General features: G+C 48.5%; 1 protein-coding gene and 1 non-coding gene across 7 annotated transcripts in view; both read right to left on the reverse strand.

Moving 5' to 3' along the window:
- LOC129641155 (F-box-like/WD repeat-containing protein TBL1X) overlaps positions 1-18,394 on the reverse strand; it is a 245,089-nt gene that overhangs the window by 126,315 nt on the left and 100,380 nt on the right. The window lies entirely within an intron of this gene.
- On the reverse strand, positions 5,238-5,459 carry LOC129641157 (small nucleolar RNA U89). Its single transcript, XR_008709111.1, has one exon. It is a non-coding gene; the product is annotated as a small nucleolar RNA U89 (small nucleolar RNA).

Here is an 18,394-nt window from a genome sequence, read left to right on the forward strand (position 1 = left end):
AAGAATCTGCCTGCAAGGCAGGAGACCCTGCTTCAATTCCTGGGTTGGGAAGATCTCCTGGAGAAGGGAAAGGCTACTGACTCCAGCAATCTGGCCTGGAGAATTCCATGGAGTATATAGACCATGGGGTTGCAAAGAAACATGCCTTTAGAAAAGGCAGAGAAACCAGAGATCAAATTGCCAACATCCGTTGGGATTACTGAAAAAGCAAGAGAGTTCCAGAAAAACATCTATTTCTGCTTTATGGACTATGCCAAGGCCTTTGACTGTGTGGATCACAATAAACTGTGAAAAATTCTGAAAGAGATGGGAATACCAGACCACCTGACCTGCCTCTTGAGAAACCTGTATGCAGGTCAGGAAGCAACAGTTAGAACTGGACGTGGAGCAACAGACTGGTTCGAAATAGGAAAAGGAGTACGTCAAGGCTGTATATTGTCGCCCTGCTTATTTAACTTATATGCAGAGGACATCATGAGAAACGCTGGGCTGGAAGATGCACAAGCTGGAATCGAGATTGCCGGGACAACTATCAATAACCTCAGATATGCAGATGACACCACCCTTGTGGCAGAAAGTGAAGAAGAACTAAAGAGCCTCTTGATGAAAATTGGTGGCGAGGAAAGCTGAAATCCAACACTCCCAGTCTTCAAGGGAAGGAGAGGAACTTGAAGACAATTGTGTCCTTAATGATCACTGACTGCTTGCGCTCCCCGCACTGAGCTTCCACAGCGCCATGAGATGTTACAGACGGTTCTGCAAGATGACACATGGCACAGAATACCACCGTTGGTCATTAACTATCTCTTCGCAAAAAAAAAAAAAAAAAAAAGGTTAATGCCCTAGAACACAGACTTATTACTTCATTCTCCATTCAACCAACTGCGGAGTGGTCCCCTAAGTGCCTGTAGCTCAGTCCACACATCCTGACTGGTCTTTCTTCCCTCTACCAAGAAAGAAGACTCGTTGCTCTGCTCCCCTGTGACTGAAGGGTCTGGCCATGTCCCAGTCCAATCTGATGATAAAAAAAAGAAGTTTTATTTATCGCTGTACCTCCCGTATCCAGCATAATGCTCGATTCACACAAAACCACTCAGCAAGGGTTGGCTGCCCTGAATTAAATTCAGATATAATATTATGAAAACACTATATGATGAAGCATGGCTTTGTGCAGATCGCAGGAGAACACAGGTAAGCTTTTATGACTCAAGCTCCTGCCAACAAGCATTTCCAACGGGGGTCAGCGATGCTTAGCAATATTACCTAAGTGGAGGGGTCAGGAGTCTTCTCTCTTATGAAGGAATGTTGCTCTCTAGGGTTTTCTCCAAGCTGTGAGGATCTGCTGGGTTTCCATCACAGGCAGTTAAGAGCAAATAAAGACCTAGGGAGCTTTATCGATCCAGTCGAGACACACAGCAGTGCCAAAGAGTGATTTCCCATCAAGGATGCAGGTTGACTACATCCGTATGATAGCGGACAACCGCAGACCGGACAGGTGTTCTCACTGGGTCTCCCAGTCTCTCCCAGGCTTTTGTGGGGTTCAGAAATGACTGACCTTCCGAAGGCAGAGCACCTTCCCATTTTATAAAGATCTCCCCAAACGGGAAGTGTCAGGAATACTCTAGAGAAGCCCAATGTTCATGATCTTTTAAAAAAAAAATAGAGATAGCATTTAAAGCCATTTACTAATCCATTCATTTATTGACCAAATATTTGGCATGCACCTATAGGGCTTCCGAGGCTTCCCAGGGGGAAAGAATCAGCCTGCCAGTGCAGGAGATGTGGGTTCGATCCCTGGGTCGGGAAGATCCCCTGGAGGAGGAAATGGCAATGCACTCCAAGTTTCTTGCCTGGAGAATCCCATGGATAGAGGAGCCTGGCAGGCTATAGTCCATGGGGTCTCAAAGAGTCGTACATGACTGAGCAACTGAACACACACACACACACGGCAGGCATCTACTATATGCTAGACACTTAAAAAAAAATGCTTAAAGTCTATTGATTTTGTTACAATATTGCTTCTGTTGTTTATTTTGGTCCTTCGGCCATGAGTCATGTAGGATCCCAGCTCCACGACCAGGAAAAGAACCTGTACCCCCTGCACTGGAAGGCAAAGTCTTAACCACTGGACCACCAAGGAAGTTCTTATGCTAGATACTTTTAGGTTCAGGGCGTTTAAGTAAAATAGCTAAAAAAAATTTTTTTTAAATGCCAACTTTGTTCAAACTTTGCTACATTCTATTTTTTTTTCTAACTTTTTACTTTGTATTGGGGAATAGCCAGTTAGCAATGCTGTGAGTTTCAGGAGGACATCGAAGGGACTCAGCTCCACCATCCATGTGTCCACCCTCCCCCAAACCCTTCTCCCACCCACACACCACGTTCGTGATCTTTCATTAAAGGAACCACGGCGCCTGTAGCTACTTGAAAACTTGCAAAGTGGCACGGGCCCATCCTGTACTGTGCGTCAAGGTGCTGCAAAAAAACAAACAAACAAAAAAAAAACTCACAAAAACCTGGGCTCTACCATCTAATTCCTCATCCTCACCAAGACCGAGTCGGCTCCCAACAACCGGAGCCTGGCTGGAGAAACACATGTACATTTCTCCTCACCGCTACGGCTTTCCTGGGAACCCAGGAGAACTTTGCCTCTTTTCTGTCTCCACCAGGGAGCCCCAGCTGGGTGTGGGTCTCACGTCCAAGTGCAGGGAAGAGTTTCCCAGGGGCAGCCTGCCTGGCAGAACCCACAGATCTCTTGGAAGCTCACGGCCAGCCCTGGCCCAACAGGACCCTGGGTACTTGTCAGCGTCTCTGCTTCTCTCCCACCTCTTAACGTCTGTGAGCGCTCGGATATCACCCATCTCAGGACACAGATGTTTATTATGCCTCCCATCCAGAATCCGCTCATATCCCGCGGCAACTTATTTACGCAAGATTCTAAGCTTGGCCATTCACCATGGATCGGTGTTACTGCCACATTCAGATAACACGATAAAGATCGAGATAACAGCAACAAGGAAACCCCCTTTCTCCTTGAGTTCTAATATGTGATGTAGTTGACTCTGAGATCAAGATATGTGTGTGTGTGTGTGTGAAGTCACTTCAGTTGTGTCGGATTCTTTGCAACCCCATGGACTGTAGCCCGCCAGGCTCCTCTGTCCATGGGATTCTCCGGGCAAGAATACTGGAGTGGGTTGCCATTCCCTTCTCCAGGGGATCTTCCCGACCCAGGGATCAAACCCAAGTCTCAAGTCAGGTTCGTCATCACTAGAGCCCCCTGAAGGAGAACACTGACTAAAGACAAGACCAGGGTGGGCTCAGAATTCCTTGCTCAGGTTTTTGCTTCAATAAAACATCTGAGCATTCAGCAGCGGGGGCTGGACCAGGCCAAGGGCCGTCCCACGGTGCAACTTCCAAAGGACACACACTCTGGACTCGAGGGCTGCTTGACCTAAACATTTCCCATAAATTTTGGGCATATCATGCATTTCTTTCTTTTTTAAAAAAACAGCATTCTATCAGTGTCTATCACGCCCAGTGACTTTCGGCATTTAGAATATATTCTGACCAGTGGGTGGCTGAGTATGTGTGTGGGTTAGAAAACCGTGACAGAGTGGGCATTCACTGTTGTTCCCAATTAATATCTCTGGGAGGAAAAATGCCCCCAGAATTTCATGAAATAAATGAAAAGGCGAAGAATTCTATAGGGTCCACTGTTGGGGCAGTTGAGTCCTCTGGCGTGACAACAAAGCTCACATTCTAAAGTAAAGCAGCAGATATGCTCCAAGTCTTCCTTGCTGTTCAGTCGCTCAGTCATGTCTGACTCTTTGTGACCCCACGGACTGCAGCACACCAGGCTTCCCTGTCCTTCATGATCTCCTGAAGTTTGCTCAAACTCACGTCCATAAAGTCTGTGACACCATCCAACCATCCCATCCTCTGTCGTTCTCCTTCTGCCTTCAGTCTTTCCCAGCATCAGGATCTTTTCCAATAAGTCAGTTCTTCGCATCAGGTAGCCAAAGTATTGGAGTTTCAGCTTCAGCATCAGTCCTTCCAATCAATATTCAGGGTTGATCTCCTTTAGGATGGACTGGTTGGATCTCCTTGCAGTCCAAGGGACTCTCAAGAATCTTCTCCAACACCACAGTTCAAAAGCATCAATTCTTTGGCTCAGCTTCAAGCCTGAAGATTTTAAACACCCATCTCCGTTTCTATCAGCGTTGAATCTATTATTTCTAATTTGCTTTACCCTGGATCCTTGTATCCACCAAGGACTTAAGTCTCTCCCTTAATGATTAGTCTCATTTATGAGGTTTTTCTTCATGAATGTTTGAGCGTCAGTGTCAATTATATAAAGCCGCCACCTGATTATGCATAACGAGAGGCTCCAGGTGTGATGGATGTTAAGTTAAGCCGTGATGTGGGCGTCCAGGATCCCCCACCAGCTTACTCCTTGGGGTTCCCCAAGAAGGCTGGGCAACACTGCAAGCCCCCTCCACCAGGACACGGCTCTTCCCGCTCGGGCTGGACACCACCTCCTGCGCCTCTGTGTTGTTGATGTTTAGCCGCTCAGTCGTGTCCAGCTCTCTGCGACCCCATGGACTGTAGCCCGTCAGGCTTCTCTGTCCTGGGATTCTCCAGGCGAGAATACTGGAGTGGGTTGCCACGCCCTCCTCCAGGGCATCTTCCCCACCCAGGGGATCGAACCCAGGTCTCCTGGAGCATCGGCTCGTGGATTCTCTACCACTGAGCCACCTAGGAAGCCCAACTGCCCTGCACCCTTTCATTGAGTCAGTCAAGTGAATTGTCTGCCTTTATGTGACAAAAAAGACCGCTACAGGATGATCCTGGGCACATTAAGGACTCCTGTGTATACCCTGGCGACAAACGTCGTCCATTCTCGGCTTCACGGCTGAAAGCCCTGTGATGACCTCCCATCCTCTCGCACGTGTCCAGCAAAGACCCCCACACACACTCACCAGCCTCCATGAACAAATTGAAAGGGAAAAGCGAAAGCGTTAGCTACTCAGTCCTGTCCGGCTCTTTGCGACCCCATGGACAGCAGCCCATCAGGCTCCTCTGTCTGTGGAAATCTCCAGGCAAGAGTACTGCAGTGGGTTTCCATTCCCTCCTCCAGGGGACTGTCCCGACCCGGGGGATCGAGCCCAGGGTCTCCTGCATTGGCAGGCAGATTCTTTTTTTTTTTTTTTCCTTTTTTTTTTTTTTTTTCCCTGGGCTGTCAGATCCAAGGTTGCGCTCACGTGGCTCGTGCCCAGCCCCACCTGTTGGCCTCCCTGCAGGCAGCTGCCGGGAACTGAAGGCAGCAGTGGACATGGAGGTGAGGCCAGTACAGGCAGATTCTTTACCGTCAGAGCCACCAGGGAAGAAGCCTGGTTGAATGGATTTAAAGCGAAATCTAAAACAAGATGAAACTCATGCATCCCAGAGAGGGTGACGCGAGATGCTGACATGTGTGTTTCCAGAGACTACAACGGAAGAGGGGGGCCGTGTCGGTGGGCGGCACTCTAGAGAGTGGGGAGTGAGGACCTCGGGTTCCCCTTCTGCCCCTACAAGATACTGAGCCAGATCCAGGGCGCCACTTAACTCCCCCTGAACAGAAGAGACCACACGGAGAGGGAAGGGCATTTAATGCATGGCTTCAGAACCTCAGAGATGGCAGCGTGGGAGGTCCCAACAAGGGCGGTGATGCCCACCCAGGAGATGGGACCCTGTCCGCAGATGTTGTGGGCTGTCCCGGGTAGACACGGATGCTGGGGGATGATGTTGACTCCTCGTGGCGGGGGGCGCTGGCCTGCCCACCCGCCTCCAACCACGAGAAAAACCCGGAGCACTCTTACCCGAGTTGTTAATAACCCCCGAGTATCTCCAGACCCTGCCTGATGGCCCTGATTGGAGGCAAAACTGCCCTGGTGAAGGCCGACTTTGCTGACCCGTGCTTACGACAGACCCTCAAGACTTTAGAGGGCTGGCTGGCATGAGAAATAATAATAAGCACTTCTCATCTTCCCTAGGAGCCGTAAGCAGCTTGACGAGCGCCACATCTAACTATCCTGGCTCAGCATCTTCAAAGTACTTGCGAAACACTTCACATCCACTCTTCACTAATGAAGCCACGCGTCCGCCTCCAACGTCCTCCCAGTCGTGAGTGCGGCCGTCTGCTCCCTCCCTAAACAGTCTCCCTGTGATTTTATTTACAAAATCAACTGTGCAGAGTGCAGGTGAACCTGAGAGGTCTCCAAGTGCAGACTGCAAAAATAAACAAATAACCCACGGATAGTCGACTGGCTTCCTGTGTACTTGATGTTCAGCCCTCCTGAAGTCTGGGAGAACGGACTGTATGTAAATGATGACATTGAAACAGAATTGCCTAAACCTTCAGGAAGTTCTGTTCCCAACAGTTTGCTGATTTCATGGCAAACTGCTCCATGTGTAGCGGACTGGAGGGATACTGTTACCAGATGTTAGCTGAATCTGGCACTGTGTTCAACTCAGGCTGGTGACCAAACCCACACTGTGTTCAACTCAGGCTGGTGACCAAACCCACCCGGGGTGCAGACACACGAAAAAGAAAACAGCACCTCAATTTATAAGCTCTGCTTGGTTCCCCTGCTAGCGTTCAACTCTTCCAATGTCCCAGGGATTCAAACCACGGTTCCGGATTCCTTTTCACGTTTGCCGACCTCTCCCTAAAAGCCAGCAAGACGTGGGCAAGGAGGGCGTCTGAAAGGTGGCGGCACCTAGGAGCCATGCAGCCAGCAATTCAATCAAAGGAATTATTTATTATATGAACGCTCTACATCGAAACCCTGAAGCCAGGTTAACATTTGGGCAAAAAGGTATTTACATTTCAAACACGGAATATTGAGCACCCTCTTATCAACAAAGCTGTTAAGCCCCTTTGCTGCCAGCAAAGGGAAATAGAACGTGATACGCTCATCTAGTCTTATTATTGGCAACAAAACCTTCAGGATTCTCATGTGTTGGACCATTATCCAGCTGACCGTGGCCTTGGGTGCTCAGTCGTGTCTGACTCTGCGACCCCATGGACTCTAGCCCTCCAGACTCCTCTGTCCGTGGGATTCTCCATGCAAGAGTACTGGAGTGGGTTGCCATTTCCTTCTCCAGGGGATCTTCCTGACTCAGAGATTAAATCTGAGTCTCCTGCATGGGCCAGGCGGATTCCTTCCCGCTGAGCGAGCCCCCTGAGCGAGTCTGAGTGTCAGACGGGGGTCTAAGAACCACCGTGTATATTACAAGGCAGAGGGGCCAGACCACGCACAGGCTCAGGACATGGGTTTGCCCCCCTCACCTGGACATTCTGAAGTCCCCTCCCCATTCACCAGGATGCCAAAGCTCCACTCCCTGCAAAGTCTAATTTCTATAACCTCACTAGAAGAAAAGCACAGCTGTGCAAACACACAGGTGAGAAAGGAAAACACCACGGAGGTGAGAGGCTTTTGCAAAGGCAGGGCAGGCACCTGGCCAGGTCTGTCCCAGTCTGTTTGGATGTGTCTACATCTTAATATCATGGAACTTATACTTGGTTCAACCGAAACTCTGCTCTGGAGCGGGGCTTCCCAGGTGGCTCCGTGGTCAAGAAGCTGCCTGCCAGTGCAGGAATCAGAAGAGACATGGGTTCGATCCCTGGGCTGGGACGATCCCCTGGAGGAGGAAACGGCAACCCACTCCAGCGTTCTTGCCTGGAGAATCCCCTGGACAGAGAGGAGCCTGGTGCACTGCAGTCCATGGGGTTGCAGAGAGTCGGACACGACTGAAGTGACTGAGTACACACACACACACTGCTCTGGAAACCTCTGATAGTATGACATCTCCACTTGGTTAGCTGACACCAAGGTGACAAAGAAATGCAAGTTCTGAAATTTCAAGATGCTCTTAAAGCAGTGTGCCTCGGACAGAGGAAATGCAAGCTGTGCCGTAGGCAGAGTTGGGGAAGCCCGCAAGAATACAGGTATATGCTAATAAATTGGAGACAAGAAAACAAAATAAACCCACCGAGGTACAACATGGTGATTCTAACCCACGGCTCTTAAAAAAAAAAAGTTTTGTTTGAACAGGTCTCCAATCTCCAAGGACAATACAAGGATCCCTCAAGGCTAAAAATGTATTTCCTGTGGCTTCTTGAGAAGTTAAGCTCCGAAATAATTCTCCCCTCTCTAGGCAAGGCACCGCAGAAATGCAGGTTCAGTCGCTCAGTTGTGTCTGACTCTGTAATTCCATGGACTGTAGCCCAAGAGGCTCCTCCGTCCACAGGATTCTCCAGGCCAGAATACTGGAGTGGGAAGCCTTTTCCTTCTCCAGGGGAATCTTTCCAACCCAGGGATCGAACCCAGGTCTCCCCCACACATTGCAGGAGGATTCTTTACCAGCTGAGCTACCAGAGAAGCCCCCTTTTAGAACACAGATACATAAAAGCGGGGAGGTTATTACAGTAACATATGCACGGATATAAAAAATTCTTGGAGGTGCTTTCTCAGGAATCTCAAACAAGTTCACCCTGCTCTATAAATGCTGCTCCTTCCCAAGAAAATCTTCCCTGGTGGCTCAGACGGTAAAGCATCTGTCTACAATTCAGGAGACCCAGGTTTGATCCCTGGGTTGGGAAGATCCCCTGGAGAAGGGAGGGGCAACCCACCCCAGTATTCTGGCCTGGAGAATCCCATGGACGGAGGAGCCTGGCGGGCTACAGTCCATGGGGTCGCAGAGAGTCGGACACAACTGAGTGACTTCACTTTTCCTAAGCAATTCCTGTTGGCAGTTCTCTGGGGTCTCAGGTGGGTGGTTTAGTCCGTGGCGGGGAGCTCGGGGAGTATCAGGTGGGGGTGTGTTAAGTCAGGGAGAGAGGGGAGGTGATGGTGGGGTGGGGCGGGGAGGTGAGGGCTGGCTTAGGGTCGATGGTGGGCTTAGGAAAGGGTGGGGGGTGCTGGGTTGGGGAGGGGTGGGGCCGAGCTGGGTGTGGGCTGGGGAGTGAATGCTGGCAGGTATTCCAGCCAAAGGGCCCTGGGGAGGGTGAGGGGAGAAGGTCAGGGAGCCCTCTAGCTGGGGGAAGAGCAAAGCCACACCCTCAGATCAACCCCACCCCTCCACCAGTCCGCATTACCTCCCCACGCTAGATTTGGGCAGTGCCTGCAAGTGGCGGACACTGGGGGCTGGAGGAGGCCCCCAGATTCTAAATGACCTTCCCCGGGGGTTCTCCAACCTGGATGACACTCCAAACAGGTGAGCATTGTCACTCGTCAGCCCTCCAGCACCCCAGACCCTGGACAGGCAGGCAGGATCTGAGTGAGCAGACGTGGGGTTTGATGGGGGGCCTCCACACACTGGGCTGTAGGGTGGGCAGGGAGCCAGGCTAAGCTGTCCACCCCCAGGAGACACCCACGGGCTCCCCAGAGCAGGCTGGGTTTCCGGTAGCTAAGCAGGACCCAGGGAGGCATGTGGACAGGAAGAACATCTTGTTCTCGGGAGGGTGGTGGCTGAGCCTTCACTGGCCATCACGTCTCCTGTTCAGTCACCGTTATCAGGCGTGAAAATCGGCCAGAGTTCTCTACCATACGGAACACAGGAGAACCGCAGTGCGACTCTTCACCGCTTTCACATCCTAAGTTTCCAGTGGTATGTAAACACCAGGATCTGTGAAAGCTCCAGACACTCAGAAGCAGCTCCCAAAGATGCCCTTCCACTCTCACCCCAGACTCACTCATTGATTTTCCCCTTCAAGTAGAGAGTACTTATGTAGATTGAATTGCAATGATCCAAGAACCATTAAAAAAAAACAAAAAAAACCCTGTTTAGAAATCAGTTACAAATGGTGGTGATGAATCACACTGAAAGCGATTTTTTTTTTCATGGCTGTTTTCATGCAGAAGAGAAAACAGCAAACAACGGTTGTAAAAGGTACGAGATGGGATACACAGAAACAGATTATTCAACCTCTCTTATCTGCAATGAAAAAGTCTTAACAACTTCTTGAGAAGGCAAGATAAAGACAGAGGGAAGAGGACAGAGCTGAGCCAAGGACATCGTGAAACTGCAAACTACCACCCTTACCACGCGACTGAACAAGGGTGAGGGTGAAAGTCACTCAGTCGTGTCCTACTCTTTGCGACCCCATGGACTGCACGGTCCATGGAAATCTCCGGGTCAGAATACTGCAGTGGGTAGCCTTTTTCTCTTCTCCAGGGGGCATCTTCCCAACCCAGGGCTTGAACACAGGTCGCCCGCATTGCAGGTGGATTCTTTAGCAGCTGAGCCACCCGGGAAGCAATAAAAGAGAAAAAAGAACTTAAATCAGCTGGGACATGGGAGAGCAGTGACCTGGGATATGAAACGTGGCATCTGAGAGAAGACAGACAGGAGGATGTGCAACCCCGGCATCTCTTCTGCTGCAAAATGCTGACGAAACGCATTGCACTGCCCGAGTGGCTGCTGAAGGGCCCGACATTGTGCTAAGTGCTTTCCGTGGACAGCTGTGTTTAATGCACACACGAAGGCAAAGGTATCGTTCTTCTGCAGGGCACCAAAAGTGAGGCTTAAACCTCAGAGCTTTTGCTGAAGGGCACAGGGAGTAAACAGGAGCCCTCGCTAGCTGGGATGGCAGAACCCAAGAAATGATAGCTCCATCTCTGGGATCCGTACTGGGTCTTCCCTGCCAGGCGGTTTCTGTGCTCAACCACCCTTTTCCATGATTCTTTCCCCCATAAGCTCCCCAAACCTCATCATGACTTGGGTTGGGGGGTTCACCCCCGCAACTCTCTGAGTTTATGTTAACAAGCTAAGAGTATACACGTCAGATGCCAGCAGACATATAGCGTCTAAACTATAGTTAGAACGTCTGTCCCACAACCCATAACCGATGCTGTGCTGCATGATCAGCTGCTCATTTGAGTCTGACTCTTTGCGACCCCACCATGGACCGTATCCCGCCAAGGCTCCTCTGTCCATGGGGATTCTCCAGGCAAGAATACTCTAGTGGGTTGCCATGCCCTCCTCCTAACCGATGCTATCCACTTCAATATCCAATCTTACTCACTACCCTCTTTCAAACAGAAACAGCAGCAAAGCCATGGGAATCCCATTCATTAGAACGGCCATCATGCAGGGACGATTAAAGGGGAGCCGTATTCCACCTGAATTTCTTGGAAATAAACCTTCGATTCATAAACCTCATCTCCCTGTAATGCTTAATTCACATACTTAGTATCACAAGAACAAAGGACTTAGGTGCACTGGATAAAAATTAAGAATTCTCGGGACTTCCCTGGGGAGGGGGGCGGGGTCCTGTGGCCGGGGCTCTGTGGTCCCAGTGGACAGGTAGGGAGGCAGGTGGGTTCGATCCTGGGTTGCGGAGATGGATCCCACGTGCTACAGCTAAGAGGTCCCACGTGCCGTAACTAAAGATTCTGGGTGTTGCGGTTGAGATGTGGTGCAGCCAAATAAAGAAACATTTACACTGTATTTATATTATGTTAATATATCAATTATATTTATATTATAATATATTATATATTATTAATATATATTAATATATTATTAGTATATATATTATAATACATGTTAATATATAGTACACAATTATAATATAACATATAAGTTGTACATTATATTTTACATTAATATGTTATATAAATATATTTATACATTAATATGTTATATAAATATATTTATAATATAATATACATATTTATATTATATTAATTGTATTTATATTATACTATATTAATTAAATTTGTATAATATAGATTACATCATAGTATGTATTAATATATATTAATAGCATATATTATATTATAGTAAATATTAATATATAGTATAACATAAATATAATATATAATATAATTATATTTACATTATGATTATAAATAAATGCATTCATAAATATAAATATATAGTTCTTGGTATTAGACTGACCACTTGATAACAAGTTAATTCCTTAGGATTGTTTCCCTCCCCTTCACACCTATCCCAGATATGAGTTCAAGTCTGAGCAAACAAACTCTAGGAAGGATGTGGTGATGGACAGGGAGGGAGGCCTGGCCGGCTGCAGTCCATGGGGTTGCAAAGAGTTGGACACAACTTAGCAGCTGAACAACCACATAAATACATTTAACATCTACTATATGTTTGTAAGTAAATATACACTCGATATTTATTTATTTATTTGGATTCTTGCCTGGAGAATCCCAGGGACAGAGGAAACTGGACAGCTACAGTCCAGGAGGTTGCAGAGTCAAACATGACTGAGCGGCTAAGGACGCGCACTCACACGCACGTGTGCGCACACACACACACCAACACAAGGAATTCTTGTTCCCAGGCGCTAGGCTCATAGCGCTCGAACAGAACTAAGTAAAGGAATCAACATGTCAGACACATGACCCTTGCTAAGACTACCAGCTTGGGAATCAGGTTGCCATGGGAACATCAGCAAAGCACTGCTCAGCCTGTTGTGAATTCAGTCGCTCAGTCGTGTCTGACTCTTTGCAACCCCATTGACTGCAGCATGCCAGGCTTCCCTGTCCATCCAACTCTCATGGCTTGTTCAAACTCCTGTCCATCGAGTCGGTGATGCCATCCAACCATCTCATCCTGTATCAACACTGGTACCAAGGAATTCCCTGGTGGTGCAGTCACAAAAAGAAAAAAAAAAAAAAAAGCTGGTACCAGTGTGGCTCCCTTTACTTTCATGAACCCATGAAAAAGGTTCTCCTGGTCATCTCCACCTTCCCCTGTTCCCTTGTTCGACTTTTTGCCACTCCCAGTGGCTGAAGAGAGCTCACACCCAGCATGCAAAGTGGCTGTGTACTCCATCTCTTGCTAGCTTCCAGGGAAAGAAGAATCACTGAGCTGACGTGCAGAGACGGGGCAGGGGTTTAAACCAGCTCGCAGCCCCACGATGCTCGCTTCTGGTTTCTCTTCATGTCACTATGTGCCTCTGTCTCCCATGGGGCTCAGGAAAACAAAGAACTTTCCCCCCTGGGCGTGGCTGTATGGGGATCTGGAATCCCCAACTGCAACTCCATGCAAGTAAAGGAAAGCAACAACCAGCTCAATCATCTCCCAATCATTTCCTCCCTCAGTCCCTGCAAGAGCAAACAGGGTGTGCGTTCGACTCCTTTCTCAGCTCACACGTGAAATCTGGCAAGTCAATCTAATTATTCTGGCTCCAATTTCCAATTCTATCAGTAAGCATTGACACAAGACAGGTCAAGGGCATTCCCTACAAGAGGCTAAAAAATAAAGTTATGCCTTCTTCGCCACCCCAAAGGCAGGGGTCCCAAAGCCCCATGACAGCGAAAATTTCAGACGGGAGCTTGCAACGGTGCCTGGGAGGGCTTCCCAAGGCCCCGGTGGTGGACACACAGTTGCAAGTTTCAAATCTGTTACAGCTTTCTTGCATCCCGTTGTTGTGGAGACGGATTCTGTTATAACAGTACGCTTCAATTCTCTGCTGAAGAGGAATTTATCTGACACCTCCCTCCTCCCGTCTCTCTGTGGCTTTATTTTCCACAGTTGGCACACAGAGTAATTCACACATTCGCAAATATTTAAGGGAAAATTAAATTTAAAAAACCAATAAACTACTTGGAACCACAACATAATGCCTGCCTGTCTTTGCTTCGAGGAATTTTTACATTAAATAAAGATGCAAAATCCCCTCCCCTGGGGTTTTCAGTTTGCCAGAGAGCTTACTTCTGTGAATGATTTCAATCTAACTCCTAGGATAACCGTCTTTGGTACAATCAATGGTTTTTTGCAAACAGGATAAAAATGACTTTCACGGAAAAGAAAGCATCATGGTTTCATTTCTTTTCTTTTTCTTTCTGTTATTTATTATCCATGCTATCTGTCTGGCAAGCTTTCCCAAGCTTCCTTGGGACGCCCGAGGCTGCAACAATTTGCAGTATCCTTAAAAGAAACGGCCGATTCAGTTTCCCGCCACCCCCCAACCAAGGCCGCCTTGCTTGCCAGCTTGGTCTCAGTGCCAAACACGCCCGCGCATCCTGCCGCGGGGGGACCACGGAGGACACAGGACATCGCTTGTGACACCGCCAAGAGAGTCCTTTTCAGCCCCGCACTTCCAGGGCTCCCTTCTGTTCCATCCTCCAGCTGGGCGTGACATACCGCTGGGCTTCGACGCTCACAGGTGTGGCGCGTTCCTAGTGACACCCCATCGTTGTCAGCTCCAGGGCCACCTCCCACTGAAGCATTTTACTTTGGAGGCGAGGGTGCAGGGAAGCCAGAGGGGCGGGTTACCACCTCCACTTGGGGTATGTGGGTGGCAGGCGGGTGGGGAAGGTTTACTGTACTCAGCCAAGAGTCTTCAGCATCTCATCACAGCCTTAGCGAGCAGTGGACCTTCCTCTGCAGTTTTACCCAGAGGATATGGGGCCCCGATACTGCCAATACCCCGGGGCTTCTTCCCAGGCGGTTCGGCGGCAAAGAAACAGCCTGCCAATGCAGAAGACGTGGGTTCGATCCCTGGGTCGGGACGATTCCCCTGGAGGAGGGCATGGCAACCCACTCCAGGATTCTTGCCTGGAGAATCCCCTGGACAGAGGAGCCTGGCGTGCTGCAGTCCATGGGGTCCGCAAAGAGTCAGACACAACTGAGCGACTGAACTGAACCAGGAAATAGTACTATTTGGCTATAAAAAGGAAGGAAGCCATGGACACAGCCTATGTCCTATGTGAAAAGTGAGAGAAACCAAGTCACGAAAGGCCATATAACATATGATTTACGGGAAACGCCCAATACAGGAAAATCCACAGAGATACACAACAGGTCTTCAGCTGCAGGGGTGGGGTGGCGGGGGTGGCGCTGAGGAGAGCAAGAAAAATGTAGGGAGTGACGGCTCTGGGGGATGAGGTTTCTTTGCGGGGGGTACTGAAAATACACTAAAAATAAATTGTGGCGATGACCGTACAGCTATGCGCGTACCTGTTCTTGCTGCTCAGTCGTGTCCAACTCTTTTGTGATCCCCTGGACTGTAGCCCTGCCAGGCTCCTCCGTCTGTGGGATTCTCCAGGCAAGAATCCTGGAGTGGGTTGCCATTTCCTCCTCCAGGGGAATGTTCCCGACCTAGGGATCGAACCCCCGTCTCCTGTATGGGCAGGCGGGTTCTTTACCACTGAGCCACCTGGGAAGTGCCTTCTGCACCCTACGTGGCTACAAAGAGTCAGGGGTGCAGATGCTCCTCAACCTCCAGTGACTGAACACACCTGAAAACTTGCTGCAGCTCCTGGGACCTGGAATTCCCCCCCAGGGGTTATGGAGCAAACCTGACCCCCACGCCCCAGGCTCCTACATGAAGGAGCCGTCTCATCCTCTCAAAGGGAGTCCAAATGCAGCAGCATCAGAGAGTCAGGACCAAAGCCGAGGAAGCACGTCGCAGGAAATGGATCCCCGGCAGGATGATGCATTTTGTGGCAAATCAGGTCACGCCAGCCCTGGCTAGCCACAGTCCAGAATTTTCTTGATTCGTATTCAAGAACTCTCCGTCGTGGCAGATTTCACAGGTTTCGAGAGCCGTAAATCCATCTGCTCCTGGCTTATCTTGAGTTTCACACGAAATTAATATTCTACCTACATCCCACGCTAGGCAAAGACAAACAGCTCCAGAACGCAAAGTGACAGTATTCTATGTAAGTAAACACTGTGAAAAGACTCAGTTGAAAACGTATCTGCAGCTTAACTTCTGTGTTTTAGAGGAATGGATATTTTGGCTTAAAACTCAACATTCAAAAAACGAAGATCATGGCGTCCAGTCCCACCACTTCATGGCAAATAGATGGGGGAGCAATGGAAACAGTGGCTGACTTTATTTTCCTGGGCTCCAAAATCGCTGCAGATGGTGACTGCAGCCATGAAATTGAAAAGACGCTTGCTCCTTGAAAGAAAAGCTATGACCATCCTAGACAGCGTATTGAAAAGCAGAGATATTACCTTGCTGACAAAGGTCCGTCTAGTCAAAACTATGGTTTTTCCAGCAGTCATGTATGGATGTGAGAGTTGGACCGTAAAGCTGAGCACCAAAGAACTGATGCTTTTGAACTGTGGTGTTGGAGAAGACTCTTGAGAGTCCCTTGGACTGCAAGGAGATCCAACCAGTCAATCTTAAAGGAAATCAGTCCTGAATATTCATTGGAAGGACTGATGCTGAAGCTGAAACTCCAATACTTGGCCACCTGATGTGAAGAACTGACTCATTGGAAAAGACCCTGATGCTGGGAAAGATTGAAGGCAGGAGGAGAAGGGTACGACAGAGGATGAGATGGTTGGATGGTATCACCAACTTGATGGATGCGAGTTTGAGCAAGTTCTGGGAGTTGGTGATGGACAGGGAGGCCTGGTGTTCTGCGGTCCATGGGGTCGCAAAGAGCCGGACAACACTGAGCGACTGAACTGAACTGATATTTTGTAAACCAAACTATGTGGCCACACAGAAAAATGTCTTTAAAGTGAACAGAAAAAATTTTTAAGGTCAGGAAATACCCAGCCGTTTATCACTTTGAAATGCAATGCCTCCAATTAGAAGGTCTGTAAACCAAAGAATAAAGTACCCAATAACGTAATTAATTTAACAAAGAAACTGTAGGCTAAAATGTGAATCACACTTAAAATTAATCAGCAACACTAAAATAAAGACAAAATGCGAACCCAGTAATGTCATTAATTTAACACAGAAACCATGTTAAACTGTGAATCATGCTTCAAATTAATCAGCCACATAAATCAGAAAATCCCGCAGCAGTGAGGATCTGCCTTACCGACGAAGCTTTACTTCAGGTTTACAAAATAAAAAGCCGACCGCAGTGCCTTATTTAGTTTGAAAAAAAAAAAAAAATTAATAAAAGATAGCTGTGTGTTTTAAAAGACCCAAAGATGCTACCACAGGACTTCGTTGAACAAGGTAACTTGCCAGAAAGAATATAAATTATTTAACAGATTTTCAACTACTCCAATGACTTCTGTCAAGACTCCAAGTCTGCACCCTACAATTTCCACCCTAAACCAAAACTCAGATCAAATATCTGTGTGGCACCCCTGGCAAACCAGTATCCTGCTCCAATCCTAGCATGCAGCACTCGAATGCCCTCCTCACCTGTGACAGCCGAACAGATAACCTCAACATCCATTCTGGGTTCCTCCTCGGCAACCAAGTGTCAAAAGAAATTCATTTCAACTGCTCTGTGTGAAGTGCTAAGCTCATCCGAGCTGAAAGGCATTGCTGTGTACCCGTCAGCAAACAGCAACTGCTTGAGGATTTTAGTATTGCAATAACCGTGTCAGGACAAAATCAGATCCCAATATAGAGCACTGATTTTTATTTTTTTGTAGATGATGCTTGAGTTATAGACCCGTTTCGGAATCATCAAGAACCCTCTCACATAAACACTTCATCACGTTGATTGCAAAGTGTCTCTAAAGTGTATACACACAGCGCCGGAGTTGACAGTTTCGCAGAGAAGGCAAAGGAGGTGGTAACAGGAAGGCAGAGTCAGGGGGCAGTAGGGGACATCCACCCATCCCTCTCTGGGGCTGTGGTCAACTCCTAAGGAGGTGGTTTCCCTGGTGGCTCAGTGGTGAAGAAATCCGCCTGCCAATGCAGGAGACATGGGTTTGATCCCTGGCCCTGGAAGATCCCACATGCCATGGACCAACTAAGACTCTGCACCCCAACTTCTGAAGCCCATGCCCCTGAGAACCAGTGCTCCAAAACTACTGAAGACCCAACACTCTAGAGCCTGAGCTCTGCAACAACAGAAGCCACCGCAGTGACAAGCCCGTGCACTGCAGCTTTACAGAGAGGAGGCCCCGACCTCCGCAGCTGGAAAGCAAGCCCAAACAGCAACGGTACTGGAGTGAGTCGGCCTTCCCTTCTCCACGGGGAATCTTCCCAACTCGGGGATCGAACCCAGGTCCCCCACACTGCAGACAGATTCCTTTTTTGTTTTTTGGTATTATCACATTTTTGTATTTCTTTTTTCTTTATTTTAATTGGAGGCTACGTACTTTACAATACTGTAGTGGGTTTGCCATTCATTGACATGAATCAGCCATGGGTGTACATGCGTTCCCCATCCTGACCCTCCCCCCACCCCTTCCCCATCCCATCCCTCAGGGTCATCCCACTGCACCAGCCCTGAGCACCCTGTCTCATGCAACCAACCTGGACTGGCATCCTGTTTCACATATGATAATACACGTTTCCATTCTGTTCTCTCAGATCATCCCACTCTCGCCTTCTCCCACAGACTCCCAACAGTCTGTTCTTTACATCTGTGTCTCTTCTGCTGTCTCACATATAGGGTCATCGTTACCATCTTTCTAATTTCCATATATATGTGTTAGTATA

Source organism: Bubalus kerabau, unplaced genomic scaffold (genome assembly GCF_029407905.1).
Source record: "Bubalus kerabau isolate K-KA32 ecotype Philippines breed swamp buffalo unplaced genomic scaffold, PCC_UOA_SB_1v2 scaffold_78, whole genome shotgun sequence".
Taxonomy (NCBI): Eukaryota; Metazoa; Chordata; class Mammalia; order Artiodactyla; family Bovidae; genus Bubalus; species Bubalus kerabau.